This window comes from Ostrea edulis, chromosome 7 (genome assembly GCF_947568905.1).
Source record: "Ostrea edulis chromosome 7, xbOstEdul1.1, whole genome shotgun sequence".
NCBI lineage: Eukaryota > Metazoa > Mollusca > Bivalvia > Ostreida > Ostreidae > Ostrea > Ostrea edulis.
In genome coordinates, this window is record NC_079170.1 from 83,271,589 (window position 1) to 83,281,264 (window position 9,676).

Consider the following 9,676-nt stretch of genomic DNA (forward strand, 5'->3'; position numbering starts at 1 on the left):
AGACGACTAAATGGGGCGGTCCTTCGGATGAGACTACAAACACTGAGGTCCCGTGTCACAGCAGGTGTGGCACGATAAAGATCCCTCCCTGCTCAATGGCCGTAAGTGCCGAGTATAGGCCTAAATTTTGCAGCCCTTCACCGGCAGTGCAATAATAATTCTTAATAAATGATCTGGAATATACATCATCACGTAAAGATGGACGTTAGCATATGCTTACATGCCTAAACGGAAAATATATATGAGCAGTCCCATGCAAAAAGGGCCCTTATAGTAAAAATTATCAAAAATAACTTTTTAATGGAATATGATAGAAAACAACATTAAAAAGACACATGTGAAGTTTGGGTCAAATATTCAGCATATTTACTGAGATATAGGCTGTCAAAGGTTAAGATAATATTTCAATGACGTTACAAACAATGACGTTGAAATGACGTTAATCATTGTCGGAAACAATTGAAACTTTCACTTATTCTTCATGAAATTCTGGACATGTTGTGTCCCTGAAACATTCCCGGACATGAGGTCTGATATGTTCGTATAAATATTCCTGTCGTTCTCTACTGAGTCCGCCCGGCATTATCTCTGGTGGTAGATTTACACTGATTTGGTCGTGATTACTGAGGATTACTGGGACCTTGTCGCCATCTACATCAACGCTGCATAATAAAACTCCAGGCAGCAGTGCTGAAAAAGTGAAGTGATGAAACTTGCGTATCCCTTTCAAAGGCTGAAAAGTTGTTTTTATATACTCTTTCCATTCATAGTATTTCACATTTCCATCCTCTATTATCACAGCCTCGTTACTTTTGGAGGACTTGGAGACTACGTCAGCAACATGTTATTTCTTATATCATTTTTTCCAAACTTTTAGTTACATGAAAGTCAATAAAAATTATCCTATCAATTGTTTAAACGTTACACTAGAGATCGGGCTTAAAATTTCCATTATTTTTGTTGACAACTTGCATGGGTTACTACAGACGATAAGGATATGTTTAATACCATGAGAAAATAATGAATGGACATTTCTTTCCATGGTAGGATTAATTTTAAATCTACCTCCATAGAGAAAAGAGTTCTAAAAAGTCAGACGTAAATCGCAATCGTAAGTGTTACGACTACGATAGGTTTCGTGAAACGCTCGTATACGTGCGAGTCAAATGATCTTAAACGTAATCGTACGTTTACGATCTACGATTGGTTAGTGAAACGGCCGCCAGGTGTGTCACTGTAAAGATCCCTCTGCTCAATGGCAATATGAGCCGCGACCATAGGCCTAAATTTTGTAGCTCTTCACCGACAATGATGACGTCTCCATATGAGTGAAAAATTCTCAGGATGGACATTAAATAATATACAGTCAAAACAACGAGTCATTAAGCCCAAACCCAGTTGCTCCCCTGCATTTGGAAGCTGTGTGTTGTGTTTTGCGATGTCCCGTAAACTGAGAAAATGTTCAATTTTCATCCAGTGTGATATATCTGCAATGATGAGAAACGAAACTGTAGAACTTTGGGTCAATCGTGGTAGAGGTATAATGATCCCACATTTTGAATGAAATACATGACTAATCAAATAATCATTATCAAATATCTTTTCTCATTCTATGGACGATATGTCCAGAATTCCGCCCACTAAAGCGTATTCAACATTTAATTAAACAAAGGACAAAGCCCACTCGGCCTTTGATCTGTAGGTGTGTAATGTAAAGGTGACGATAACGAACAATGAACGTAAAAGGGGATGTTTAACGCCAGCAACACCCACCGTTAATGATGGATTGCAAAGGCAGAAGTACAATCTTTTGTATTCAATTACCCCTATTTACTTCCCTGCACTTGTTTCCTGACAAGGTTCATTCAAGGTTATCATCGCATATTTTGTCAGCGTTCAGCACTTGGATATTTTATTGAACATAGATATCGACGGAAAACCTAACAACTCAACTTTGTGACAAACGGAATGAATTCAGCTTCTCTATCGTCAACTTCACATATTCATAGAATAAAATAACGTACTGCCACCCTCCTGTGACGGCATAAGATTTCGCAAAGTCAATGATTTATTTAGATTTATGCATGGCAGGAACATTAATTTTGTTGGAGACTTTTTCGATAGTTATTGTAACCAGAATAGATATGGGTTACCCCATATCCAATATATTCGACTTTTAATTTACTTGAATTTTCACTAAGCTCAGCTGATCTCTAAGAAAAGACTGCACTTGTTATGAAACTGGTGTATAGTCCTTCATGTCCGTAGTAAATACCGTCACCAGCAAACTGTGCACACACCGGTGTTTGCAAGACATATATAAAAAATGGATAGATGGCACAAATACGGTACAAAGATATTTATGCTTTTTTGTCGAATGATAAAAAAGGAAATCAAGGAAGTTGGGGATTAGCAAATTTATTAAAATACAGCAGAAAAGTATAGCTTTAAAAATATTACATGATAATGTGTATACCTATTAATACATCTTATTGGGGCATAAACTTTGTGCAGGCTTAATTTTTGCTAAAAATGATAATTTTTATCACAAAATTTCCCTATCAAACCAGTCTTATTTCATCATTCTTCCCAAATTTTTCCTTTTATATCTGTATGGAAATTCAAAGCAAAGACATGAAAAAATTGAAATCTCTCGGAATAAATACAATTGTACTCTAATTTTTAGTTCACCTGAATTCATTCAGGTGACCTATTGCTATCTGTTTTTGTCCGTCGTCTTTCGTCGTGCGTTAACATTTGAACATTTTCAGCTTCTTCTCTGAAACCCCTGAACCAATTTCAACCAATTTTGGCATATAGCATCTGTGGGTGGAGGGGAACAAAAATTGTGAAATTCGTGGTCCCTGCCCCCCTGAGGCCTGAGGGGTGGGGCAAAAACCATTAAAATGAGTGTAATTTTAAAAAATCTTCTTCTTTACTCCTGGACATCAAGAAGCCAAACTGTGGGCATAATTATAATGAGCGTTGAGCCCTCTACCAAAATTGTGAAATTCATGGCCCCTGGGGCAGGGGTTCTTGTGTTAGGGTGGGGCTCTATTGGTCATATAGTGAAAATGTAGAAATTCTTTGAAAATCTTCTTCTCTGTCTCTGGGTATTAAGTAGACAATCTAATAGCATGGTAATGATGAACAAGGATGCCTCTTTATACCCCCCGCAACAAGTTGTGGGGGGGTATACTGGAATCGGGTTGTCCGTCCGTCCGTCTGTAGACGCAATGGTTTCCGGGCTCTAAAGCATTATCCTTTCCACCTACCGTCACCATATCATATATATATATACTACCCATGGGATGAAGATGTTCCCTATCGATTTTGGGGTCAAAAGGTCAAAGGTCAAGCACACTGGACATCGAAGTAGCAATATGGTTTCCGAGTTCTAAAGTGTTATCCTTTCCACTTACAGTCACCATATCATACATATGGACTACCCATAGGATGAAGATGTTCCCTATCGATTTTGAGGTCAAAAGGTCAAGCACACTGGACATCGAAGTAGCAATATGGTTTCCGGGTTCTAAAGTGTTATCCTTTCCACTTACAGTCACCATATCATACATATGGACTACCCATAGGATGAAGATGTTCCCTATCGATTTTGGGGTCAAAAGGTCAAAGGTCAAGCGCACTGGACATTGAAGTAGCAATATGGTTTCCGGGCCCTAAAGCGTTATCCTTTCCACCTGCAGTCAGCATATCAAACATATGGACTACCCATGGGATGAAGATGTTCCCTATCGATTTTGGGGTCAAAAGGTCAAAGGTCAAGCACACTGGACATTGAAGTAGCAATATGGTTTCCGGGCTCTAAAGTGTTATCCTTTCCACCTACAGTCACCATATCATACATATGGACTACCCATAGGATGAAGATGTTCCCAATCGATTTTGGGGTCAAAAGGTCAAAGGTCAAGCGCACTGGACATTGAAGTAGCAATATGGTTTCCGGGCTCTAAAGCGTTATCCTTTCCACCTACAGTCACCATATCAAACATATGGACTACCCATGGGATGAAGATGTTCCCTATCGATTTTGGGGTCAAAGGTCAAGCACACTGGACATCGAAGTAGCAATATGGTTTCCGGGCTCTAAAGTGTTATCCTTTCCATCTACAGTCACCATATCATACATATGGACTACCCATAGGATGAAGATGTTCCCTATCGATTTTGGGGTCAAAAGGTCAAAGGGCAAGCGCACTGGACATTGAAGTAGCAATATGGTTTCCGGGCTCTAAAGCGTTAACCTTTCCACCTACAGTCAGCATATCACACATATGGACTACCCATGGGATGAAGATGTTCCCTATCGATTTTGGGGTCAAAAGGTCAAAGGTCATGCGCACTGGACATCGAAGTAGCAACACTCAGAAAAGAGGTAGTTTATACCTATTACCAACACCCTTTGGGAGATTGGGGTAAGCGGGGGGTATTCTTAGTGAGCATTGCTCACAGTACCTATTGTTAAAAATTGTGAAATCCATGGCCCCTGGATCAGGGGTTCTGGTGCTAGGGTGGGGCTCTATAAGTCATATAGTGAAAATGCATTATTTCTTTGAAAATCTTCTTCTCTGTCCTTGGGTATTAAGTAGACAAACCAATAGCATGGTTATGATGAGCAAGGATGCCTCTTTCAAAATTGTGAAATTCATGGCCCCTGGGTCAGGGGTTCTGGTATTAGGGTGGGGCCCTATTGATCATATAGTGAAAATGCATTTTATTTCTTTGAAAATCTTCTCCTCTGCTGCTGGGTATTAAGTAGACAAACTAATAGTATGATAATGATGATCAAGGATGCTTCTTTCAAAACTGAAATTCATGGCCCCTGGGTCAGGGGTTCTGGTGTAAAGGCGGGGCTGACCACATAGCTATTCAATGTTTCTTCCATCCAAAAGTAAAATTCTTATATTTAAACACAAACCTAATTCAAACATTGGAAGGTTGTTACATGATACTCAGGTGACCTATAAGGCTCCTGGGCCTCTTGTTACCATGTAACAAATTAATGTGAACTTTAGAATGGCAAAAACAAGAAGGATTGGTGTAATCTACACTTTCTCCAAATTTTGTGTATGGTATAACCTTAACAGCAAAGAAACCCTTAAAAAAATACATAGACACGTATAATTATGTCACACTGAATACATTGCAAATATCTTCAGACTGATGACCTTCACCTTTTAATTGTGGTCCGAATCCAGGTGTTGAGTGTTGTATACGCATTGCGTCATTAAACAACGGGAAAAACCCCACATAAATTAATGATTAACATTCTCTCTCAGAAGAAATTGTATGATAATTAACGAACAATATTCATCAAAGTAATATAATTGTTGCAATAGTATAATCAATCGTGAATTTTTCTTCAATCGAAGACCTATATTTCGTGAAAAGACTGAGGAGGCAGCTAGCGTAGGGATATGAACACTTTTATATACATTTCTGGGGGGGAAATGATTTTTCTTAAAAACATTTGACTTTAATTTTGTTTTCTCCCACGTATTACATACGCATCGATATTCTATACATTTGTTGTAATCCTGTATCTGCTGATCATGAATGGAACTATATTTTTTCAGAGCAATTGTGTGAAGAGTACCTGAATCCAGTAATATATTTTTAATAGATAGTATGCACTGATCGAATATATTAAAAAATCGTGTCAACCATAAACTATTTCAAAGGTCTAAGTTATATATAAATGATCAATTATATATTTCAAAATATTGAATCCAAGGGCAATACCTCTGTTTTCATTACATTATTTATCGAGTCCATTATGCGAAAAAAATTCCTTCATTTTTCACAGAAATTTTGTATATTTTTTAAAGAAACAGATTCATGACATTGCTTTGAATACTATCCTATTGAAAACAAAAATATGAGGTCTAGAAGACAAACACGTTGATGGTACAGGGGTTGCAACAGTCTCGTTTGTAGTCAGCATTTCGCAAATTCTGTGGTCGTTATAACGATCTAGTTTGTCTATAAATCCTATTATTGGGTCAAATGCTGTCTGACGTACGTGTTTCCTACCAATTATTAGACCGTTCTTTGCACAGATTTGACTACGGATAACAACGTTTACCTGATCATGGTATAGGGCTCACGGCGGTTGTGACCGGTCGACAGGGGATGCTTACTCCTCCGAGGCACCTGTTCCCACCTCTGATGTGTCCAGGGGTCCGTGTTTGTCCAACTTTCTATTTTGTATTGCTTATGAGATTCATGAGATTGATCACTGTTTGTTATCTTCACCTTTCATATACAAAAATTAGAATTCTAGACATCTATTTACAAGAGTGTAATGCACTAATGGAAAACTCTTTTATATTGTTCCTCAATATTGTTTGATATTACTCTCCTATTATGTACTATATGCATTGAACTATGCATACTATCACATATACGAGGGCGAGTCAATAAGTAACCAGCCTATCCCATTTCCGATTGACCGAGACGGTCACGATTTTCACGCCATGTTTCAATACATATTTTATACCTGGGTACAAAATTGCACGCGTATTGAGTCATTCTTTAATAAGATATTTCAATGAATGTCAAACATGGCTAGTGATGCAAAAGCATGCTTTTCATCTAAAGTTCAGCACCATACTATAATTTCGTACTTGTATTTAAACGGTAAAACAGGCAATGCAATACACGTCAGGTTTGTCGATGTTTATGGGTATTCTGCACTATATATGCTCAGGTTAAATTCTGGGTAGGGGAATTCAAAGGTTGTAGAACGTCTTTAGAAGATGAAGCCAGCTGTGGATGCCAACGACGAAGAAATGTGTAGGAAAGTTCGGGATCTGGTATATTCTAATAGGGAAATTCAGGTAGAAGATATAGCACAGGCATTAGACATTTCACACGGTAAAGTTTCAACGATCTTACATGATCGTTTAGGAATGTGCAAGCTAACAGCCCATTGAATCCCCAAATCCTTTAACGATGAGCAAATGGCAACCAGAGCATCAGTAAGCATCGCCTTGGTGAAGCGTTTAAGGTCAAAATATAATTTTCTTCTGCGGCTGGTGACTGTAGATGAGACTTGGGTTCATTATTATGAGGCAGAAAATAAAGCTCAGAGTCGTCAGTAGGTAGGGCCTGGGTCCCAGAGGCCAAAGAAGTTTAAGACGCAACAATCTGCTGACAAGTTGATGGCCACAGTATTTTGGGACACAAAAAGTGTTATTGTGTTGGACGTTTTATACAAGAGAAGTGCAATAATTTGAATGCACTATGCAAATTTGCAAGACAAGCTGAGAACCGAAATCTGTATAAAAAACCGTCGAGATAAACTCTCTAAAGCTGTTTTGCTGCAACAGTACAACGCAAGAATCCAAACTTGCAATGGATGCTGTAGAGCGAAACGGGTATCAATTAATACCACATCCTGCCTATTCGCCTGACCTAGCTCCTAGGGACTTCTTCCTATTCCCAAACTTGGAAAAGGATACCTGTGGACATCATTTCCAGTCTGACGAAGAAGTCGCGACGACAGTTGAGGAGAGGGTCAATGTAAAGGACCCTGACTTTTTTAGTTCTGGGCTGATGGCACACCAACACCGTTGGTCCAAGTGCATCACACTAGAGGACAATTACATCGAAAACGAAAAGGTGGATCTCAACCGAAAATAAGAGAGGCTGATTACTTATTGACTCGTCCTTGAAGGGTTCCAATTTCGACTACACACCAGGGGCCTCCGTGGCGTAGTGGTTAGAGCATCGCGCTCAAAATCACACGGCCTATCATCTCTGCTCGGCACGGGTTCGAATCCCGCTCGCGTCGGTAAGTGAGAAAGTTTCCCAGTCTTCCCAGGTACATTGTATATCTGGGTTCTCTCTTCCACCTATAAAAAAAACTGGGCGCTACCGTATAACTGAAAAATTGTTGAGTGTGGCGGAAAATATCAATCAATCGAATATATACCGTAGGGGCCAAGTGGGCCCCTGAATAAGAAACCCTGTTAGCCAACATGAAATTTTAGTAGCCCACACATATCATGAAATTGAATAACATGGGTTCTTTTTTTTTTTACAAGAAAAAAGAAACATCAGGTTACATTGGAATTGATTTAAAAAAATAAAATATATGTATCAATATTTAAATTCTGTTTCCTTCTCCGTAATTCTTTTAATACTTCTCTCATTTCCACTCTCATTTCGTCAACCTAGCAAAAATATCAGAGTTCATGGGCTTTATGGTCTTCGAGGCGTCCGACTTTAACACACGTTTCTTTAGACTTTATATTTGATTTCAAAATTTCTCAGCTTTACGATGCTGTCAAGTTTATAACTTGGGAAAGCTGTCACAACGATTGGACCTTTCGTGTCATTTTTTGTACACACAGCACGTCATCCCCTTTTCGCCGTCATTGAGCCATATTCTCCCCTTCTCATCACTGTGTTAAAAGCAGACGCTTTCTTTTCGTTTGAAGTAACCCTTGCGTTGTTCAACTTCTGGTTTAAATACATTTTGGAAGGTTTGATACCCCCAGGAATGTCTCACCAAGTGGCAAACCCCAACCGGAAATTGAACTTCAATTATAATACGACTCGGATCGATCGGAAAGAAAAATGTTGATCGGACAATTACGGTTGTCAAGTCCGGACAGGAAAGCCCAACATTTCTACTATTTGACCTTTACATAGGTCAAGGTCGAAAGTGATCACAAATTAGGGGCAGATCCAGGAATTGCGGTTACGGGGGGCGCCACTTTATGAGGCAGTGGATCCAAGGCGAACCCTAGTGGGGGTCCATGGGGGCGAAGCCCCAGGAAGCTCTGGATTTTACAGATTTTATGGGGCTTGAAATATGTCTCCTATTTAGTCATTTGTACTATTTTCTATCATTTTAATAAGGTGAAATTAATAAAATGACCCAAATTTTAAGGAGTTTTGGGAAAAAATTAAGTTCTCCCAATAAAGTAATTAAAGAAATCAAAAGATTTTGTCATTTATTTCTCCCCGAGTGGAAGAAATTGTTGCTTCTTTTATCGTTTAGTACATTTTCCGAAACAAGATACCGCGATTTACCTTAAATTTGAAAATTTTAGGGGGGGGGGGGGGGCGGCTGCGCGCCCCTCTAAATCCGACTCTGCAAATGGTACATGACACACAGTCTTATAATGGTATACCCACATACCAACAATCAAAGGCCTATGTCAAAAGACAAAAAAGTTATGGTCTGGATAAACTTTGTATGAGAAGAAGAAGAAGAGAAGAAGAATTCACACGAAAGTAATACGTCCCCCATCTGGGAGGGGAAGACATAATAAGTTACCAATGTTATAAAAGAGCAAATTTGGATTTGGACTGTCTAATGTGAGTGTTATCGACTAAATACATTAAACACGATTTGTTGCAATTGCTCATCAACAACTGGTGGTGGATTATCGATGGTGGATACGAGTACACTGTCATGATTGTCCATGTTAATGAAGACTATACTCAGCCATGTCATCTTTAGCTTTACTTGTTTGTTTTACATGTCCACTATGAATTTCAGGGTTTGAAAGTTTGTTTCTAACTTTCGTCAAAAAGCATATATGTTTAAATGAATGACTGATTTATGCCAGGTTGAAATATATATCATACGAGACTAACCATATATTTTGCGCAAAATAGCGGAGGTGGTGATAATTAGAAC